The sequence below is a fragment of the Procambarus clarkii genome, chromosome 41, assembly GCF_040958095.1.
Source record: "Procambarus clarkii isolate CNS0578487 chromosome 41, FALCON_Pclarkii_2.0, whole genome shotgun sequence".
Classification (NCBI taxonomy): Eukaryota; Metazoa; Arthropoda; class Malacostraca; order Decapoda; family Cambaridae; genus Procambarus; species Procambarus clarkii.
In genome coordinates this window covers 33,274,968-33,298,867 of record NC_091190.1, presented here as the reverse complement: position 1 = coordinate 33,298,867, position 23,900 = coordinate 33,274,968, and the positions used below count along the sequence as shown (strand labels likewise).

The 23,900-nt window shown below is 39.0% G+C and overlaps 1 long non-coding RNA gene across 1 annotated transcript; it reads right to left on the bottom strand.

Moving 5' to 3' along the window:
- Positions 1-1,231: 1,231 nt before the first annotated feature.
- Positions 1,232-16,224, bottom strand: LOC138373113 (uncharacterized). Its single transcript, XR_011231064.1, has 3 exons — positions 16,096-16,224; positions 15,293-15,399; positions 1,232-1,779 (listed from the first exon to the last, which is right to left on the bottom strand). It is a non-coding gene; the product is annotated as an uncharacterized lncRNA (long non-coding RNA).
- Between the last annotated feature and the right edge of the window lie 7,676 nt (positions 16,225-23,900).

The window sequence follows — 23,900 nt, the reverse complement described above, 5'->3', positions numbered from 1 at the left end:
GGACATCCTATATATGTATGTGTAAATTACAAATAAATAGGGTACAAAAAGAGAATTAAAATATTATATTTTTTTAATTAAGAATGAGTAATACAACAAAATATATGTAATAGCTCGAAATATATAGACTATATCTATAACAGAATATAAAAGTAAAAATTTAAAAATCTATAAAAATCTATATATGCAATATGTGAACACAATAGATTTTGTGATCAAGCAGCCTGTGATTCATGTCATGCTGAGATCAGTCTGACGTTACAAGCAGTTATTGTTACTTAAAACTAAAACAAGTAAAATTTTCCGAGTATACATATAACACTATAGTTTTTCTATGACAAATAATAAAAATCTATTAATCAAAAGTTTAGGACTAATTAACTAAAAATAAAAATCTACAAGTGAATGTAAACACAGTCAAGTATAATATTCATGTAGAAAGAGAAAGAAAAAGAGAGAGAGAAGGAAAGAAAGAGAAAGAAGGAAAGAAAGAGAAAGAAAGAAAGGGAGAAAGAGAGAGAGAAAGAAAAGAAAAAAGTCATGTATAATATTCATATTAGCACCATGCAATATAACTTAGATTAAGTAAAAATCTCAGACATTTTTAAATCAAATGAAATATGAGAGCCAGAGAGAGAGACCCAGAGCCAGAGAGAGAGAGCGAGAGCCAGAGAGAGAGCACCACAGAGCCAGAGAAATAGAGCCAGAGAGAGAGAGAGCGTGAGCCAGAGAGAGAGAGAGCGTGAGCCAGAGAGAGAGAGTCAGAGCCAGAGAGAGAGCCAGAGAGAGCGAGAGCCAGAGAGAGCGAGAGAGCCAGAGAGAGAGAGAGAGAGAGAGAGAGAGAGAGAGAGAGAGAGAGAGAGAGAGAGCCAGAGCCAGAGAGAGAGAGACAGACAGAGAGAAAGAGAGAGCCAGAGAGAGAGAGAGAGCCAGAGAGAGAGAGAGAGCCAGAGAGAGAGAGAGCCAGAGAGAGAGAGAGCCAGAGAGAAAGAGACAGAGAAAGAGATCCAGAGAGAGAGAGCCAGAGAGAGAGAGAGAGAGCCAGAGAGAGAGAGAGAGCCAGAGAGAGAGCGAGAGCCAGAAAGAGAGAGAGAGCCAGAGAGAGAGAGAGAGCCAGAGAGAGAGAGAGAGAGAGCGAGAGAGAGAGCCAGAGAGAGAGCGAGAGAGAGAGAGCCAGAGAGAGAGAGAGAGCAAGAGAGCCAGAGAGAGAGCCAGAGAGAGAGAGAGAGAGAGAGAGAGAGAGAGAGAGAGAGAGAGAGAGAGAGAGAGAGAGAGAGAGAGAGAGAGAGAGAGAGAAAGAGAGAGACAGACAGACAGAGACAGAAAGACACACACACAACAAAAGAGGAGACAGAACAAAATTAAGGCAAGGAGAGAGAAGACAGAACAGAAACAACAGAGAGAGGAGAGAAATGAGAAATCATTGAAGAGAAGGGGAAGAGAAACACAAGATAAGAAAAAGATACAAGAAAAATATTCAAGATAAAAATGACATAAATGAATACCACAAATATCAAAAGTAAAGGAGGAGAGAAGCTAGAAGAGACAGGAAACGAGAGGTGTTAGAAGAGAGGAGGACAGGAGAGATTAAAAGACAAGAAAAACAGGAGAGAAACGTAAAAGAAATTAAAAAAAGGGACATTTGTGAGGAGAGAAAATAAAGAGACCAGAGAAGACCATATATCAAGAGTGTGAGGATAAAGACTTATATATTTTCTTAGTAGACATCCTCTGGCTCTTGTTGCCCTCTTGTATACAAATTGTTCTTGCAAGTTTTCCCTGAAAAGATATTAACAAAATTAATATTTAATTATTTATTTATATAAATTACACACACACAAACTTCATATATATATATATATATATATATATATATATATATATATATATATATATATATATATATATATATATATATATATATATATATATATATATATATATATATATATATATATATATATGACAATGTCAGACCACGGAGGAAAAATGAAACAGGAATTTCCTTTAGTACTTTCATATATTAAATACATCTTCTGAAGGTCAACATTCTTAATCACGTGTTTATTTTCGTGATATACACACACACACACACACACACATATATATATATATAGACCAGAGACCAATTATATATATATATATATATATATATATATATATATATATATATATATATATATATATATATATATATATATATATATATATATATAGAGAGAGAGACCAGAGACCAATTATATATATATATATATATATATATATATATATATATATATATATATATATATATATATATATATATATATATATATATATATAGAAACCAGAGACCAATTATATATATATATATATATATATATATATATATATATATAAATATATATATATATATATATATATATATATATATATATATATATATATATATATATATATATATATATATATATATATATATATATATATATATATATATATATATATATATATATATATATATATATATATATATATATAATTTCGTAAACCTCACCCTGTAAACATTCATGTTTCTACATGTTAAACAAGCTACAAGGATGAGGGAAGGGGATGTTCCCTCCATGCTGGATATTATATTTACCAGGAAAGAGAAAGATATATTTATCATTCAGTACCTCCCTCCTTTGATACCTCCCTTTTCCTCCTTTCAGTACCTCCCTCCTTTTTCCCAAGTGACATGGTCACTTGGGTAAAAGTGACCATGTCTTTTTGGGAATAAAGTATGCAATGCATTATAATCTGGAAGAAAATGAGCTTGAAGCAGTTGAAAAACCTGACTTGTGGAGAGGTCATTATGGGGAACTCAGATATTTCTTTAAGGAATTTGACAAACACTTGCTGTTAGGACATGAAGTAAATGAGATGTATGTCAAGTTTTGTGAAATATATGATAATGGCACAACAAAATTTATACTAAAGCATAGATGCAGAACTAGGAAAAGGGGAAAAATTGCCCAAACATACAAGCAATACAAAGTTGCGAGAAACAACAATAGCAGTAAGGAGAGGGGCAGAAAGACTATGACTTTCGGTCATATTCAACAACACAAATATACACACACACACACACATTATTGGAAAAATTTGAATTGGAATATTGGAAAAAATAATTAAAACTAAATGGGTAGAACACCTGGAGAGAAATGATATAATTTCAGACAGACAGTATGGTTTTCGATTTGGAAGATCCTGTGTATCGAATTTACTCAGTTTCTATGATCGAGCAACAGATATATTACAGGAAAGAGATGGTTGGGTTGACTGCATCTATCTGGACCTAAAAAAGGCATTCGACAGAGTTCCACATAGAGAGGTTGTTCTGGAAACTGGAAAATATTGGAGGGGTGACAGGTAAGCTTCTAACATGGATGAAAAATTTTCTGACTGATAGGAAAATGAGGGCAGTAATCAGAGGCAATGTATCGGACTGGAGAAATGTCACAAGTGGAGTACCACAGGGTTCAGTTCTTGCACCAGTGATGTTTATTGTCTACATAAATGATCTACCAGTTGGTATACAGAATTACATGAACATGTTTGCTGATGATGCTAAGATAATAGGAAGGATAAGAAATTTAGATGATTGTCATGCCCTTCAAGAAAACCTGGATAAAATAAGTATATGGAGCACCACTTGGCAAATGGAATTTAATGTTAATAAATGCCATGTTATGGAATGTGGAACAGGAGAACATAGACCCCACACAACCTATACATTATGTGAGAAATCTTTAAAGAATTCTGATAAAGAAAGAGATCTAGGGGTGGTTCTAGATAGAAAACTATCACCTGAGGACCACATAAAGAATATTGTGTGAGGAGCCTATGCTACGCTTTCTAACTTTAGAATTGCGTTTAAATACATGGATGGTGATATGCTACTCCACAGTCACATCAGAAGGAAAACAACAGTGAAAGAACAGGTATTGAAACTTAGAACAGGCGAGGACAGGTATACAGAGAATGACAGAGAGGTGTGTGAGGAACTCAACAAGAGGTTCCAGGAGGTCTTCACAATAGAACAGGGTGAGGTCACTGTGCTAGGAGAAAGGGAGGTAAACCAGGCGGCCTTGGAGGAGTTCGAAATTACGAGAGAGGAGGTCAAGAGACACCTGCTGGATCTGGATGTTAGAAAGGCTGTTGGTCCAGATGGGATCTCACCATGGGTACTGAAAGAGTGTGCAGAGGCACTTTGCCTGCCACTCTCCATAGTGTATAGTAAGTCACTAGAGACGGGAGACCTACCAGAAATATGGAAGACGGCGAATGTGGTCCCAATATACAAAAAGGGCGACAGACAAGAGGCACTGAACTACAGGCCAGTGTTCTTGACTTGTATACCATGCAAGGTGATGGAGAAGATCGTGAGAAAAAACCTGGTAACACATCTGGAGAGAAGGGACTTCGTGACAAATCGCCAACATGGATTCAGGGAGGGTAAATCTTGCCTTACAGGCTTGATAGAATTCTACGATCAGGTGACACAGATTAAGCAAGAAAGAGAGGGCTGGGCGGACTGCATTTTCTTGGATTGTCGGAAAGCCTTTGACACAGTACCGCATAAGAGGCTGGTACATAAGCTGGAGAGACAGGCAGGTGTAGCTGGTAAGGTGCTCCAGTGGATAAGGGAGTATCTAAGCAATAGGAAGCAGAGAGTTACGGTGAGGGGTGAGACCTCCGATTGGCGTGAAGTCACTAGTGGAGTCCCACAGGGCTCTGTACTCGGTCCTATCTTGTTTCTGATATATGTAAATGATCTCCCGGAGGGTATCGATTCATTTCTCTCAATGTTTGCGGACGATGCTAAAATTATGAGAAGGATTAAAACAGACGAGGACTGTTTGAGGCTTCAAGAAGACCTAGACAAGCTGAAGGAATGGTCGAACAAATGGTTGTTAGAGTTTAACCCAACCAAATGTAATGTAATGCAGATAGGTGTAGGGAGCAGGAGGCCAGATACAAGGTATCATCTGGGAGAGGAAATTCTTCAGGAGTCAGAGAAGGAAAAAGACTTGGGGGTTGATATCACGCCAGACCTGTCTCCTGCAGCACATATCAAGCGGATAACATCAGCGGCATATGCCAGGCTGGCCAACATACGAACGGCATTCAGAAACTTGTGTAAAGAATCATTCAGAACTTTGTATACCACATATGTCAGGCCAATCCTGGAGTATGCAGCCCCAGCATGGAGTCCATATCAAGTCAAGGATAAGACTAAACTGGAAAAGGTTCAAAGGTTTGCCACCAGACTAGTACCCGAGCTGAGAGGTATGAGCTACGAGGAGAGACTATGGGAATTAAACCTCACTTCGCTGGAAGACAGAAGAGTTAGGGGGGACATGATCACCACATTCAAGATTCTGAAGGGGATTGATAGGGTAGATAAAGACAGTCTATTTAACACAAGGGGAACACACACAAGGGGACACAGGTGGAAACTGAGTGCCCAAATGAGCCACAGAGATATTAGAAAGAACTTTTTTAGTGTCAGAGTGGTTGACAAATGGAATGCATTAGGAAGTGATGTGGTGGAGGCTGACTCCATACACAGTTTCAAGTGTAGATATGACAGAGCCCGATAGGCTCATGAATCTGTACACCTGTTGATTGACGGTTGAGAGGCGGGACCAAAGAGCCAGAGCTCAACCCCCGCAAACACAACTAGGTGAGTACAACTAGGTGAGTACTAAAGAAATTGTTCATGACTTTTGTTACGCCAAAGCTAGAATATGCAGCTGTTGTGTGGTGCCCAACAACAGAAGTTGGCCCATATCTTAAGAAGCACATCAACAAACTGGAAAAGGTGCAAAGACATGCTACTAAGTGGCTCCCAGAACTGAAGGGCAAGAGCTACGAGGAGAGGTTAGAGGCATTAAATATGCCAAAACTAAAAGACAGAAGAAAGAGGTGATATGATCACTACATACAAAATAGTAACAGGAATTGATAAAATCGACAGGGAAGATTTCCTGAGACCTGGAACTTCAAGAACAGGAGGTCATAGATTGAAACTAGCTTAACTCAGATGCTAAAGAAATAAAAGAAAATTCACTTTCGCAAATAGAGTGGTTGACGGTTGGAACAAGTTAGGTGAGAAGGTGGTGGAGGCCAAGACTGTCAGTAGTTTCAAAGCTTTATATGACAGAGTGCTGGGAAGACGGTCTCATCCTGTAACTACACTTAGGTAATTACACACACACACTATATATATATATAAATATATATATATAAATATATATATATATATATATATATATATATATATATATATATATATATATATATATATATATATATATATATATATATATGCAAACAAGCCTGAATGGTCCCCAGGACTATATACAACTGAAAACTCACACCCCAGAAGTGACTCGAACCCATACTCCCACAACTGGTATGTACAGGGACGCCTTAATCCGCTTGACCATCACGACCGGACATAAGGAAGTGATAGCCGAGGCTATATGAACCACTTCCCCGCCGGCACTCGGATGGTAATCTTGGGCATAGCATTTTATCAAATCACCTCATTCTTTGGGGCACACGTGAGGAACACAAATGCAAACAAGCCTGAATGGTCCCCAGGACTATATACAACTGAAAACTCACACCCCAGAAGTGACTCGAACCCATACTCCCACAACTGGTATGTACAGGGACGCCTTAATCCGCTTGACCATCACGACCGGACATAAGGAAGTGATAGCCGAGGCTATATGAACCACTTCCCCGCCGGCACTCGGATGGTAATCTTGGGCATAGCATTTTATCAAATCACCTCATTCTTTGGGGCACACGTGAGGAACACAAATGCAAACAAGCCTGAATGGTCCCCAGGACTATATACAACTGAAAACTCACACCCCAGAAGTGACTCGAACCCATACTCCCACAACTGGTATGTACAGGGACGCCTTAATCCGCTTGACCATCACGACCGGACATAAGGAAGTGATAGCCGAGGCTATATGAACCACTTCCCCGCCGGCACTCGGATGGTAATCTTGGGCATAGCATTTTATCAAATCACCTCATTCTTTGGGGCACACGTGAGGAACACAAATGCAAACAAGCCTGAATGGTCCCCAGGACTATATACAACTGAAAACTCACACCCCAGAAGTGACTCGAACCCATACTCCCACAACTGGTATGTACAGGGACGCCTTAATCCGCTTGACCATCACGACCGGACATAAGGAAGTGATAGCCGAGGCTATATGAACCACTTCCCCGCCGGCACTCGGATGGTAATCTTGGGCATAGCATTTTATCAAATCACCTCATTCTTTGGGGCACACGTGAGGAACACAAATGCAAACAAGCCTGAATGGTCCCCAGGACTATATACAACTGAAAACTCACACCCCAGAAGTGACTCGAACCCATACTCCCACAACTGGTATGTACAGGGACGCCTTAATCCGCTTGACCATCACGACCGGACATAAGGAAGTGATAGCCGAGGCTATATGAACCACTTCCCCGCCGGCACTCGGATGGTAATCTTGGGCATAGCATTTTATCAAATCACCTCATTCTTTGGGGCACACGTGAGGAACACAAATGCAAACAAGCCTGAATGGTCCCCAGGACTATATACAACTGAAAACTCACACCCCAGAAGTGACTCGAACCCATACTCCCACAACTGGTATGTACAGGGACGCCTTAATCCGCTTGACCATCACGACCGGACATAAGGAAGTGATAGCCGAGGCTATATGAACCACTTCCCCGCCGGCACTCGGATGGTAATCTTGGGCATAGCATTTTATCAAATCACCTCATTCTTTGGGGCACACGTGAGGAACACAAATGCAAACAAGCCTGAATGGTCCCCAGGACTATATACAACTGAAAACTCACACTCCAGAAGTGACTCGAACCCATACTCCCACAACTGGTATGTACAGGGACGCCTTAATCCGCTTGACCATCACGACCGGACATAAGGAAGTGATAGCCGAGGCTATATGAACCACTTCCCCGCCGGCACTCGGATGGTAATCTTGGGCATAGCATTTTATCAAATCACCTCATTCTTTGGGGCACACGTGAGGAACACAAATGCAAACAAGCCTGAATGGTCCCCAGGACTATATACAACTGAAAACTCACACCCCAGAAGTGACTCGAACCCATACTCCCACAACTGGTATGTACAGGGACGCCTTAATCCGCTTGACCATCACGACCGGACATAAGGAAGTGATAGCCGAGGCTATATGAACCACTTCCCCGCCGGCACTCGGATGGTAATCTTGGGCATAGCATTTTATCAAATCACCTCATTCTTTGGGGCACACGTGAGGAACACAAATGCAAACAAGCCTGAATGGTCCCCAGGACTATATACAACTGAAAACTCACACCCCAGAAGTGACTCGAACCCATACTCCCACAACTGGTATGTACAGGGACGCCTTAATCCGCTTGACCATCACGACCGGACATAAGGAAGTGATAGCCGAGGCTATATGAACCACTTCCCCGCCGGCACTCGGATGGTAATCTTGGGCATAGCATTTTATCAAATCACCTCATTCTTTGGGGCACACGTGAGGAACACAAATGCAAACAAGCCTGAATGGTCCCCAGGACTATATACAACTGAAAACTCACACCCCAGAAGTGACTCGAACCCATACTCCCACAACTGGTATGTACAGGGACGCCTTAATCCGCTTGACCATCACGACCGGACATAAGGAAGTGATAGCCGAGGCTATATGAACCACTTCCCCGCCGGCACTCGGATGGTAATCTTGGGCATAGCATTTTATCAAATCACCTCATTCTTTGGGGCACACGTGAGGAACACAAATGCAAACAAGCCTGAATGGTCCCCAGGACTATATACAACTGAAAACTCACACCCCAGAAGTGACTCGAACCCATACTCCCACAACTGGTATGTACAGGGACGCCTTAATCCGCTTGACCATCACGACCGGACATAAGGAAGTGATAGCCGAGGCTATATGAACCACTTCCCCGCCGGCACTCGGATGGTAATCTTGGGCATAGCATTTTATCAAATCACCTCATTCTTTGGGGCACACGTGAGGAACACAAATGCAAACAAGCCTGAATGGTCCCCAGGACTATATACAACTGAAAACTCACACCCCAGAAGTGACTCGAACCCATACTCCCACTACTGGTATGTACAGGGACGCCTTAATCCGCTTGACCATCACGACCGGACATAAGGTCGTGATACTCCCATACTCCCACAACATACCAGTTGTGGGAGTATGGGTTCGAGTCACTTCTGGGGTGTGAGTTTTCAGTTGTATATAGTCCTGGGGACCATTCAGGCTTGTTTGCATTTGTGTTCCTCACGTGTGCCCCAAAGAATGAGGTGATTTGATAAAATGCTATGCCCAAGATTACCATCCGAGTGCCGGCGGGGAAGTGGTTCATATAGCCTCGGCAATCACTTCCTTATGTCCGGTCGTGATGGTCAAGCGGATTAAGGCGTCCATGTACATACCAGTTGTGGGAGTATGGGTTCGAGTCACTTCTGGGGTGTGAGTTTTCAGTTGTATATAGTCCTGGGGACCATTCAGGCTTGTTTGCATTTGTGTTCCTCACGTGTGCCCCAAAGAATGAGGTGATTTGATAAAATGCTATGCCCAAGATTACCATCCGAGTGCCGGCGGGGAAGTGGTTCATATAGCCTTGGCTATCACTTCCTTATGTCCGGTCGTGATGGTCAAGCGGATTAAGGCGTCCCTGTACATACCAGTTGTGGGAGTATGGGTTCGAGTCACTTCTGGGGTGTGAGTTTTCAGTTGTATATAGTCCTGGGGACCATTCAGGCTTGTTTGCATTTGTGTTCCTCACGTGTGCCCCAAAGAATGAGGTGATTTGATAAAATGCTATGCCCAAGATTACCATCCGAGTGCCGGCGGGGAAGTGGTTCATATAGCCTCGGCTATCACTTCCTTATGTCCGGTCGTGATGGTCAAGCGGATTAAGGCGTCCCTGTACATACCAGTTGTGGGAGTATGGGTTCGAGTCACTTCTGGGGTGTGAGTTTTCAGTTATATATATATATATATATATATATATATATATGTCGTACCTAGTAGCCAGAACTCACTTTTTGGCCTACTATTCAAGGCCCGATTTGCCTTATAAGCCAAGTTTTCCCGAATTAATATATTTTTTCTAATTTTTTTCTTATGAAATGATAAAGCTACCCATTTCGTTATGTATGAGGTCAATTTTTTTTTATTGGAGTTAAAATTAACGTAGATATATGACCGAACCTAACCAACCCTACCTAACCTAACCTAACCTATCTTTATAGGTTAGGTTTGGTTAGGTAGCCGAAAAAGTTAGGTTAGGTTAGGTTAGGTAGGTTAGGTAGTCGAAAAACAATTAATTCATGAAAACTTGGCTTATTAGGCAAATTGGGCCTTGCATAGTAGGCTGAGAAGTGCGTTCTGGCTATTAGGTACGACATATATATATATATATATATATATATATATATATATATATATATATATATATATATATATATATATATATATATATATATATATATATATGTCGTACCTAGTAGCCAGAACGCACTTCTCAGCCTACTATGCAAGGCCCGATTTGCCTAATAAGCCAAGTTTTCCTGAAATATTATATTTTCTCTATTTTTTTTCTTATGAAATGGTAAAGCTACCCATTTCATTATGTATGAGGTCAATTTTTTTTTATTGGAGTTAAAATTAGCATAGATATATGACCGAACCTAACCAACCCTACCTAACCTAACCTAACCTATCTCTATAGGTTAGGTTAGGTTAGGTAGCTGAAAAAGTTAGGTTAGGTTAGGTTAGGTAGGTTAGGTAGTCGAAAAACAATTATTTAATGAAAACTTGGCTTGTTAGGCAAATCGGGCCTTGCATAGTAGGCTGAGAAGTGCGTTCTGGCTACTAGGTACGACATATATATATATATATATATATATATATTAGGCTTATTAGGCAAATCAGGCCTTGCATAGTAGGCTGAAAAGTGCGTTCTGGCTACTAGGTACGACATATATATATATATTATATATATATATATATATATATATATATATATATATATATATATATATATATATATATATATATATAATATATATATTATATATATATATATATATATATATATATATAATATATATATATATATATATATATATATATATATATATATATATATATATATATATATATATATATATATATATTAGTATATTTTGGTAGCAGTCTTTCCTGTAGACATATATTATTAAATATGACCGAAAAAGTAAGATTAATAATTCTAACACGAATTTTCTCAATCTTTCGTACATTACGCTTCACTGTTGGAGGTAAATAAAAAATCACTTCTCCAAAATTCATTTTTATTTCTAGTCTGACGCGACACGGGCGCGTTTCGTAAAACTTATTACATTTTCAAAGACTTCACAAATACACAACTGATTAGAACTTGCGTTTCCCTGATTTTATATCTACATTTGAGTGAGGTGGGAAGGGTGATGTGGCATTAACACAAGACAGAACACTAGGAGATATTTATAGGGTTTTAAAAGTATCAACACAAGACAGAACAGAAACAATGGGTATTGAATAGAAGTGTTTGTAGAAAGCCTATTGGTCCATATTTCTTGATGCTTCTATATTGGAGCGGAGTCTTGAGGTGGGTAGAATATAGTTGTGCAATTATTGGCTGTTGATTGCTGGTGTTGACTTCTTGATGTGTAGTGCCTCGCAAACGTCAAGCCGCCTGCTATCGCTGTATCTATCGATGATTTCTGTGTTTTTGGAGAAGTGATTTTTGATTTACCTCCAACAGTGAAGCGTAATGTACGAAAGATTGAGAAAATTCGTGTTAGAATTATTAATCTTACTTTTTCGGTCATATTTAATAATATATGTCTACAGGAAAGACTGCTACCAAAATATACTAATGTTAAAGTGCACGACCCAGCAGCAAGGAATCAAGCCTTCACGATAAAATATCGCCAGGATCTGATTCGTGATCAGATATACAAGGCAGAGAATGAAATCAAAGACAACAAAACGCAACTACTTCATGCTACAAACGAGTGGAGAAATAGCAACATCGACCATAGTATCCGTACCCGCATTGAACAACACCTCGACATCCTCACAGACCAACATCACCTCAGCACTGAAACAAGGATTATCAAGAAACTAACAACATTATATGGAGGACCTATGACAATTCCACGACCAAGAGATGGCTTCCTGAACCTTGCAGGAATTAACCTCACTAAGGACCAAGTCACTCTCCTAAATCTGGGCATAAACTGTCATGTTATGTCCAGACCGAGTGAAATGGCCCGGAAAGTAGAGTTGGAAATTCTGTTGGACGACATATTCGACCTCGAGACACAAAAGAAGGTCACTACCAAAGATACCTTACAAGCAGAACTTATTGCAGAAGGAGGAAAGAATCGAGGCAACTACAGAAGCACCATACTGTCCCCCGAGCTTAAAGCGGCAGCTAAAAGCCTTCGTGAGAACAAGGAGATAGTTGTCAGGAGAGGTGACAAGTCGCCAATATATGTCATTCTTAAAAAAGACGAATATCTGGCGAAAATGAACATCATACTCTCTGACCAAACTAAGTTCCAAAGGGTAACGAAGGACACTACAGCCGAATTAAAAGCAAAGGTCAACAAACTGATCGAAACTGTGAACGCCAAGAAATCCGGACTCCACCTGCCAAAGATCATTGGGGAATATAAACCTGGATATGCGTATGGAAATGTCAAGACGCACAAGCCTGGAAACCCACTTCGGCCAATCATTAGCCAGATACCCACACCCACGTACAGACTGGCGAAGCGACTCGACGGCCTGCTGACTCCTTATGTTCCTTGCGCCTTCAGCCTGAAGTCTCCAAAGGAATTTGTGGACTTACTGCGGGGCGCACGGGCCACAGGGATAAGAGCCTCGTTGGACGTAGAATCGCTGTTTACCAACGTACCTGTGGACGAGACAATCGGAATGATAGCCGACAGAGTGTATCGTGATCCAGCCTGTACTCCTCTTGACATGCCAGAAAGTATTCTGAGGAAACTACTCCAAGCTTGTACTAAAGAGGCACCCTTCTTGAGCCCGGATGGGCACATGTATAAGCAAGTAGATGGGGTCGCTATGGGTTCTCCCTTAGGTGTCCTGTTTGCAAACTTCTACATGGGTACCATCGAGCAAAAAGTCTTTGTCGACATGAACTTGAAACCGGCCATATACTGCAGGTATGTTGACGACATTTTTACACAGGTACCTGATGTCAGACATCTGCAGGAGCTGAAGGAGGCATTTGAGCAGAGTTCCGTGCTGCGTTTCACTTACGAGACGGAAAAGGATGGGAAGCTGCCTTTTCTAGATGTAACAGTCATGGAAAAGGGCGGAGGTTTCCACACTGCAGTCTACACAAAGGAAACAAACATAGGAATGTGCCTAAATGCCAACAGCGACTGCCCTGACAGGTACAAGAGGAGTGTTGTTAACGCATACGTCGACCGTGCTCTCAGCCACAGCTCAGAATGGAAGCAAGTCGACGAAGAACTCTGTAGGGTAAGGCAGGTCCTAGTCAATAACGGCTTCTCCAATGGTTTCATCGAAGACATCATAAGAAGGAAAGTGAAAAGCCATGCAACCTCCGAAGAGACAACTAACACAACACCTATACCCACTATTAGACTATTTTACAGGAACTTCTTTTCCACAGCTCATAAAACGGAGGAAAGGGTCCTGAAAGATATTGTTAATAGAAACGTTATCCCTACAGACAAAATCAGAGGATACAACTGACGATTTACTATAAAACCAGAAAAACGGCCAGCCTACTCATGAGAAACTCTCCAGACACAAAACAGAACGCTTTAAAAGAGACTAACGTCGTCTATGCCTTCAAATGCCCACTTAGGGACTGTAAGCTCCAAAAAACCCAGTATATAGGCAAGACAACAACATCTCTTTCTAGGCGTTTAACGATGCATAAGCAACAGGGCTCCATTAAGGAACATATAATCTCTTCCCATAACCAAACCATCGCCAGAGAAATCCTAGTAAACAACACAGAAATCATCGATAGATACAGCGATAGCAGGCGGCTTGACGTTTGTGAGGCACTACACATCAAGAAGTCAACACCAGCAATCAACAGCCAATTATTGCACAACTATATTCAACCCACCTCAAGACTCCGCTCCAATATAGAAGCATCAAGAAATATGGACCAATAGGCTTTCTACAAACACTTCTATTCAATACCCATTGTTTCTGTTCTGTCTTGTGTTGATACTTTTAAAACCCTATTAATATCTCCTAGTGTTCTGTCTTGTGTTAATGCCACATCACCCTTCCCACCTCACTCAAATGTAGATATAAAATCAGGGAAACGCAAGTTCTAATCAGTTGTGTATTTGTGAAGTCTTTGAAAATGTAATAAGTTTTACGAAACGCGCCCGTGTCGCGTCAGACTAGAAATAAAAATGAATTTTGGAGAAGTGATTTTTGATTTACCTCCAACAGTGAAGCGTAATGTACGAAAGATTGAGAAAATTCGTGTTAGAATTATTAATCTTACTTTTTCGGTCATATTTAATAATATATATATATATATATATATATATATATATATATATATATATATATATATATATATATATATATATATATATATATATATATATATATATATATGTCATACCTAGTAGCCAGAACGCACTTTTCAGCCTACTATGCAAGGCCCGATTTGCCTAATAAGCCAAGTTTTCATGAATTAATATTTTTTCTCTATTTTTTTCTTATAAAATGATAAAGCTATCCATTTCATTATGTATGAGGTCAATTCTTTTTTTATTGGAGTTAAAATTAATATAGATATATGACCGAACCTAACCAACCCTACCTAACCTATCTTTATAGGTTAGGTTAGGTAGCTGAAAATGTTAGGTTAGGTAGTCGAAAAAACATTAATTCATGAAAACTTGGCTTATTAGGCAAATCGGGCCTTGCATAGTAGGCTGAGTTGTGTGTTCTGGCTACTAGGTACGACACATTATATATATATATATATATATATATATATATATATATATATATATATATATATATATATATATATATATATATATATATATATATATATATATCGGACAATTAGTAAAAAAAAAAAAAAAAAAAAAAAAATTAAATTATTTTACCTTGTACCTAGATCCACCAGGCCTGTTTGGTGCATGTTTCAGTACTTCAGAAATCTGGAAGGTCACATCCTCCTCCTCAACTTGTGGATGTGCATTGATAGATGATTCTGTAAAATTAAGTTATTTATATAATAATAAATTCAGTATAACAATAATATTCTGTAAAATTAAAAGTTATTTATACATCAATCAGATAAAACTCTCCAGAGATGGTGATACACAACATATAAAGGACAAGTTTCAGAACAAAATATGCATTTAGGAATAAGGTTTTGTACATGTAGGTAGCACATGAGAAAATAAGTGGAAGGTGATCAAGTTTATATTAACATGTTAATGGCTTTGTTAAAGCTTTGCAAGAATGAAAAAATAATAATAATATAATATCACCTACCAATTAATTGTACATCATTTATAAGTCAATTATTTGCATTATTATTATTCAATACTAATGATATAAAAATGCATTTTGTTATCTACTATTTATGCAAGTATTAAGCACAGGATCATGAAATAAACTGCAAAATATTGTAATGGATAAACCAATTAAGTTTACATTTTCCTATAGCTAAGTCAGTCAGTTCTATTAGCAGCAGAGAACAATTATGCCCAACCTCTATTAAATGAAACAATCTTAAGAGCAAGTGATAGAAATATAATCATTTATGCTTCGGAAAATATTATGGAATGGTTCCAAATATGAAAAATATTAAGTTGTTTGGTTAAAAATTTTTAACTTAAAATTTAAATTTTTAAGTGAATTTTAAACTTTAAAAAAATTATTTAATTTTTTGGTTACTTACTTAAAATAACATTATATAGTTCTTGTTTTTGTAGAAATGCCAATTTCTTCTTTTGCCCTTCCAGACTGTATAGTGACCACAGGCCGTTTGTTCATATCTTCATTATTCTTCGAACCGTGGTTGCACAATCAGACCCACGTACACTGGTTAAAAGCATCACCTAAAAGCAACAACAAAAATGTAGTACACTGACGAATTTTGAATATATATATATATATATATATATATATATATATATATATATATATATATATATATATATATATATATATATATATATATATTATATATATATATATATATATATATATATATATATATATATATATATATATATATTATATATATATATATATGTATGTATGCCATATACATATATATGCTATGTTGTATGCTACAACTTGGCTGATAATAAAGCCATTCACAACTGCAGGCCTAATAAAAAAAGGAGGTGGCATAGCAATATCTTACAAAGATACCTTCATCTGCAATAGTGTCATTAGTAATAGAGACGACTATTGTGAATATACCTTTGCCAAGTTCTCCAGTAAATCCCTTAAATCCTCCTTGACTATAAGTGCCATCTATAGATTTCCCAATACCAACATAGCTTCATTCTCAGATAACGTAAGGAATCTTATCATAAATAACAATCTCAACAAAAATCAAACCAACTTAGTGGTTTGTAATGGTGAACAAAACATGCAGATACTGTACTTATATATAACCTGTGAATAGAGTGTAATAACAGCAAAACTATTTGTTTATTGTTTTATGACCATAATAATTGAATCACTAATATGATTCACTAATATATAATCCTAATAATAATCACTAATATATAATCCATTGAGCATGCTGCATCTCTTTCAGTCTCTTTGCTATTTGAACAAGAGGGTTTTTAATTGATCGAACCATATTCTTAAAGTAAAGTAAATGAGATGTATTCCATATTTTGCAAAATATACGATGAAGGCACACAAACATTCATACCAAAACTGAAGGGCAGGATTTATGAGGAGACATTAGAGGCATTAAATATTCCAAAACTAGAAGACAGAAGGAAAAGAGGAGATATGGCTGAAGTATGTTGACCAGACCACACACTAGAAATTGAAGGGCGACGACGTTTCGGTCCGTCCTGGACCATTCTCAAGTCGATTGTGAGAATCGACTTGAGAATGGTCCAGGACGGACCGAAACGTCGTCGTCCCTTCAATTTCTAGTGTGTGGTCTGGTCAACATACCAAATATACTACACAAATATATATACTACACATACACAATACTAGGATGCACAATAAACTACCCTACACAGGCTGAGTATGGTGTGTACAATAAATGATTAGCTAAAAGATAAGAATGAGTTTGTATAAATGGGGTTAAATCAGAGTGGGAAAATGTAAGTGGAGTTCCTCAAAACTCTGTCCTGGGACCTCTGTAATTCATAATATATACAAATAATTTAGACTCAGGTTTGATCAGCAATATTTGAAAATTTCCAGATGATACAAAAGGGATTTTTTTCTGGATTCAGGATTATTTTTTTTATGGCTGAAAACATGTTTTCAGCAATAAAAGAAATACAGTATTGCTGGAACAACCGTCGACACCTTCAAGAGAAAACCTGAACATCTTCAAGAAGTGCTCGACAAACAAGGCTGTGGTGGATATGTGGGCCTGAAGGGCCTGTCCAAGCAACAGCCTGTTGGACCAAGCTCTCACATGTCAAGCCTGGCCTTGGAAGGGCTTGGTGAGTAGAACAACTACCAGAACCCTATAATGCATGTATCAAGCAGATAACTAGGTTGTAGAGGATAGATAACATAGTGATTATAAGAAAACTAAAAACTCACTGGAAGCAATATAAATTACAAGAGTTGATACTCAACTTCTTTCCATTGTACCTCCCGTGTGTCAGCTTATCACTCTACTGCTAATATCACGGTACTGCAGAATATCTGTCTCTACATTGCCAAGGTGTCCAGGCAGTGAGCACCACATAATGCAGTGCCGTCCTGTAAGAATAAGCACAGTAAGTATGGGCATGGAGGGGGTGCAGCAGTGGCTTGTGAAGGGCTGGAGAGTAAATGGACAAAGCAGACAGATAAGATGGCAATATATAAGGGGAAAAAATTAAAAAGCTAGGATATAAAACTAATTGAGATCAAAAGCATAAATTACTAAAGTAGGGGAAAAAATAACAAATGACTTCATAAAAAAATTATCCAATTGCCAACAGCAACTTGGTAGTACGAGTAAGTCTAAGAAACAAAAAAAATTTAAATGCTGTTATCTGCAATGAAACAATACATACTATTGCACGTACCGAAACATTGATGAATGTAAAAAATAGAGAACTATTTGCTGAATGTCCCATAAATGGATTTAAACTATTTTACACAAAGAGGGGGGAGAAGCCATGTATGTAAGGGAATATTTGAAATGTAGTCTCGAAAAGTACACAACTGTGATAGGAAAATTAGGTCACATGGAGGAGTGGGTCTGTATACTATGGAAGACCTTGTATGCTCGGAGCTCCTTAACATTACAAATGAGGTGGTAGAGGTATTGGGATTAAAAATAGAGAAAATAAATTTAGTGATTATTCTAATATACAAACCACCAGATGCAACGGCCGAGGAATTCACAGAACAGATAAACAAAATGGAGAACTCGATACCTCATATTATCTTCCTAGGTGACTTCAACTTGCCTAGTCTAAGATGGAGAATAGCAAACAATAATATTATACCAGGAAATTTATCGAGACCTAACCACTCAGCTTCCTGGCAATACGTTAGTAATGAATAAATATGATATATTTACTCATTATAATGTTGGTGCTGAATGTACAACACGAAAAAACATAATTTTAATCTGAAAAAGTATCTTTTTATAAAGAAATTAGACGAAAATAAAGAGCTGGTGACGCCAAATCAAGTCGACGATCCAAGGGTCGGTTAGGTTAAGTTAGGTCAACCTAACCTAACATATTATATTTATTCATTACTAACGTATTGCCAGGAAGCTTTGTGAAGCTTGTGTAGCTTGTGGTAGCTTGTGGTAATTAGACGGACCCTCATTTTAACAGAAACTTGGCTAAGTAAAGACTATACCCAACTCTACAACTTAGCTGGTTATAAAGGCATTCATAATTGCAGGCCTAGTAAAAAAGGAGGTGTTATACCAAAACAGATGCAGAACTAGGAAACAGGATTTCTTCAACAGAAATTTTTAAATTGTTCACAATTTTTGTTAGACCAAAGTTGGAGTATGCAGCAGTTGTATGGTGCCCATATCTTAGAAAGCATATCAACAAACTGGAAACGGTGCAGAGACATGCCACTAAGTGGCATTAACTAAATGCCATTAAATATGCCAAATATACTACATAAATATACCTACTACACATGCACAATAATTGTCCAGGGCCATCAACACACCTCCAGGGCCACCAACACACCTCCAGGGCCACCAACACACCTCCAGGGCCACCAACACACCTCCAGGGCCATCAACACACCTCCAGCTAGGGCCACCAACACACCTCCAGGGCCATCAACACGCCTCCAGGGCCATCAACACAACACCACCATCAACACACCTCCAGCCAGGGCCACCAACACACCTCCAGGGTCATCAACACACCTCCAGCTAGGGCCACCAACACACCTCCAGGGCCACCAACACACCTCCAGGGCCACCAACACACCTCCAGGGCCATCAACACACCTCCAGCTAGGGCCACCAACACACCTCCAGGGCCATCAACACGCCACCAGGGCCATCAACACAACACCACCATCAACACACCTCCAGCCAGGGCCACCAACACACCTCCAGCTAGGGCCACCAACACACCTCCAGGGCCACCAACACACCTCCAGGACCACCAACACACCTCCAGGGCCATCAACACACCTCCAGCTAGGGCCACCAACACACCTCCAGGGCCACCAACACACCTCCAGGGCCACCAACACACCTCCAGGGCCATCAACACACCTCCAGCTAGGGCCACCAACACACCTCCAGGGCCATCAACACAACACCACCATCAACACACCTCCAGCCAGGGCCACCAACACACCTCCAGCTAGGGCCACCAACACACCTCCAGGGCCACCAACACACCTCCAGGGCCATCAACACACCTCCAGCTAGGGCCACCAACACACCTCCAGGGCCACCAACACACCTCCAGGACCACCAACACACCTCCAGGGCCATCAACACACCTCCAGCTAGGGCCACCAACACACTTCCAGGGCCACCAACACACCTCCAGGGCCACCAACACACCTCCAGGGCCATCAACACACCTCCAGCTAGGGCCACCAACACACCATCCAGCCTACCACCACAAGCTTATATATATACTACACATGTCTAAGAGCAAATAAAAGAAAACAGTTACCTTAACTATTGAAGATGCAGCAGGATTTTGTGGATAAGGCAGCAGCCGTCCCTCTCGACACGGTTTTGAAATGGCGGCGACTACCACAACAAGCAACGAGCCTAAAGAATGTCCAGCGCTAGCATTATCTAAACGCTATTATATATTATCAAGCAATACGGAAATCTAAAATAAAAAAAATGATACAAATAATTGTATTAAATATTTATTTGCAATTACAATACCTCGGGAATATATTTTTGCGTTAGCAAAACATATTAAGTTCGTATTTAGTTTAACTCATTTAAATTCTTTACAAATAATAACCTGATTTTACCTGATGGCCACTAATATTAATGTTTTATGTTGATACATTTCATACCCTTATTATTTCAATTTCTTTCTTTATTATGCACCCCATACCCATCCCGTGGGCGGTGGTGTAAAGGATTACAGAGGCACATAATGGGTTCAGGAACTGAACTCTCTAGTTTGTTTAGCTAAGCAAATAACAATTTTTGACGCTAGTTACAAAATTATTAATGTTATATATACACGTACACACTCTCATACATACATGTACATATATATATATATATATATATACGTATACATATATACATACACATACATATTTATAATCACCCACACAAATACACACATCAATAATCTCTGTGTCACTTATTTTATACATGTTCTTGTAGAACATTCTATTGCGAACACATTGGGCGCTGCCCAATAAACTCGCCCCTCGGGGCAAAATTATTTTTTTTTTTAATCTTGGTGGAACATAAAATGGCCGCCTGTGTTTATGCTGTCGTCAGATGGCGCTGTGACGTCACAGATGAGGGAAGCACGTACTGCGCATTAATGCCTCGATCCCTCGTTATTTATTTATTTTATTTATTTATATATATACAAGAACGTACATTGGGGGTTAAGAGACAACATAGAGCTTAAGTTAGAATTATAATCTTGTAAAACCATTAGCTTGCATATAGCGTTTCGGGCAAGTCCTTAAACTAATCTTTGAGCAAATTCTTAAACAAAGTTTTAGAGAAATAATTAAATGTAAAATTGATAAAAAGTGTTTAACAGGTACATTACAGCTTTACTTTACAAGTACAGATGATTTTAAGTAGGATAATTACAGTAAAATTGTCAAAAAATTGTTTACAGGTACGATGCAAGAATTTTCGACACAAAAGCAGATCAGAACAATACACAATAATGAACAAGGAATCCTAAGTACAATTAGGAAAACATCTCAGGGTTATACATTGGATTACTGAAGCACAATATGAGGATCATTACAAATAGTAATGCAGTAGAATATGCACTCATATTCTATTATTAAGTTAATATTAAGTTCCTTCCTCATGTTAAGTATCTTTGTGGTACGAGGGACATCCAAGGATTATCTTCAAGGCTTCGTTCTGCAAGTTTTCAAGCCCTTTAAGCTTTCTTTCAGTCATCAAGGCAAGCAGAGATGCAACATAATCCACTAAAGATCTTATGTATGCAAGGTAAATCATTTTGACAATTGTGACATTGGCACCATAGCCTGAGTGATAACCTGCAACATCTCCAAGAGGGCTTATGGAGCCTCTCATTATACTGACGACAGAGTCTGAATACAACAGGACAATACAAGACCAAGGTATTTGAATCTGTTAACATAGTCAAGCTGGGAGCCATCATACAGTTGCATCTTGCGAACAGCTCCTCCCAGCCTGGGTGGACACCCGTTTAGTATCTTTGTTTCCTCTGCTGAGATATGACTAAACCTAAGTCCTGACATATAAGACTAATACAGAGTTAAGAGTGTTCTGCATGTTAGCATAACAAGTAGCAAGAGGTAATCGTGATTAACAGTATCAAAGGCCTTTCTCAGGTCAATGCAGAGTCCAATTGGAAACTCATTTTTGTCAAGGGCAGAGTAAATTATATCAAGGAGACTAATAATTGCATCGTTGGTACTCTTTTGAGAGCGAAAGCCAAACTGACAGGGGCTAAGAATGTCGAATTTTACGAGATAGGAGTAGAGCTGTTTGTAGATAATTTTTTCAAATATTTTTGATAGTATGGGTAGGTTCGATATTGGTCTGTAGTTGTTTATGTCTGACGGATTACCTCCTTTATGAACTGGCGTTACTCTTGCGTTTTTAAGGAAATCAGGGAAGGTATGACACTCAAGGGATTTGTTGAACAGCAGAGCTATAGGTGGTGCAAGGGCATGGGAGGCGCTCTTGTATACAATGGATGGGATTTCACTGATGTTCCCAGCTTTGGTTTTTAGTGAGTGTATGATGGACACAACATCTGACGGGCTGACTGGTGAGAAGAGAAGAGAGTTTGGATAGCTGCCTGAGAGATATGTGTTAGATATGTGTCTGAGTCTGTGGGATTTTATTGCAAGGTTAGCACCAATCGATGAAAAGAACCTATTAAATTCATTCGCCATTTCTAAGTCAGATGACAGTGTAAGGCCATCCTTAGAGAGTGTTATCTGGTTGTGGGAGTGTTGTTTAGTTCCCAGGATGTTAGAGATGGTATTCCATGTGCTTTTCATGTTGCCTTTTGCTTCTTTGAATCTAGTCTCATAGTATGAAAGTTTTACTTTTCTTATGATACTGGTAAGCACTGATGAGTACCTTTTAACTACTTCCATTGGAATTAGGCCACTCCTAAATTTCTTTTCGTATTCATGTTTTTTGTTGATTAATTTAATTATGCCACTTGTGAGCCACGGGTTATTTTTTCTTTTATCAGTTACTTGTTTGGTAAGGAGGGGACAGTGAGTGTTGTAGAGGCTTAGAGTTTTGGAGAGAAAGAGGTTAGTTGATGAGTTTATATCCTGTGAATTATTAAATTCAGATTCCCAGTTAATATTGTGAAGTGCATCAGAGAGATTGCCTAAAGCTGATTCACTATGTAGCCTGAATGAAAGTTTTTTGGTTTCTGGTGGTGATGTGTCAATGTTTGCTATGAGGAAAGTAGGATTGTGGTCAGTTGTTCTGTCATAAATTACCCCAGATGTAAGGGGAGCTGTTATATTAGTCCATAGGTGATCCAGGGTAGTGGCAGATGTTTGAGTGACTCGGGTGGGCTTGGTGATTGTGGGGATTAGCATACAGGAGTGCATGCTGTTACGGAAATAGTCAACTTGAGGGTTGTTTTCAACATTCAATAAAGAAATTCTGGAGGGCTTCTGTGCAAGGGTTAGGATGAGCTAGCCTAAGCATTTTTATACCAATTTGACAGTTATTTTCAGTAACACGATAAACAACGCTCGGAATATTAAGTTCCTTTCTCATATTAAGTATCTTTGTGGTACGAAGGCACCCAAGGATTATCCTCAAGGCTTCGTTCTGCAATTTTTCAAGCCCTCCAAGCTTTCTTTCAG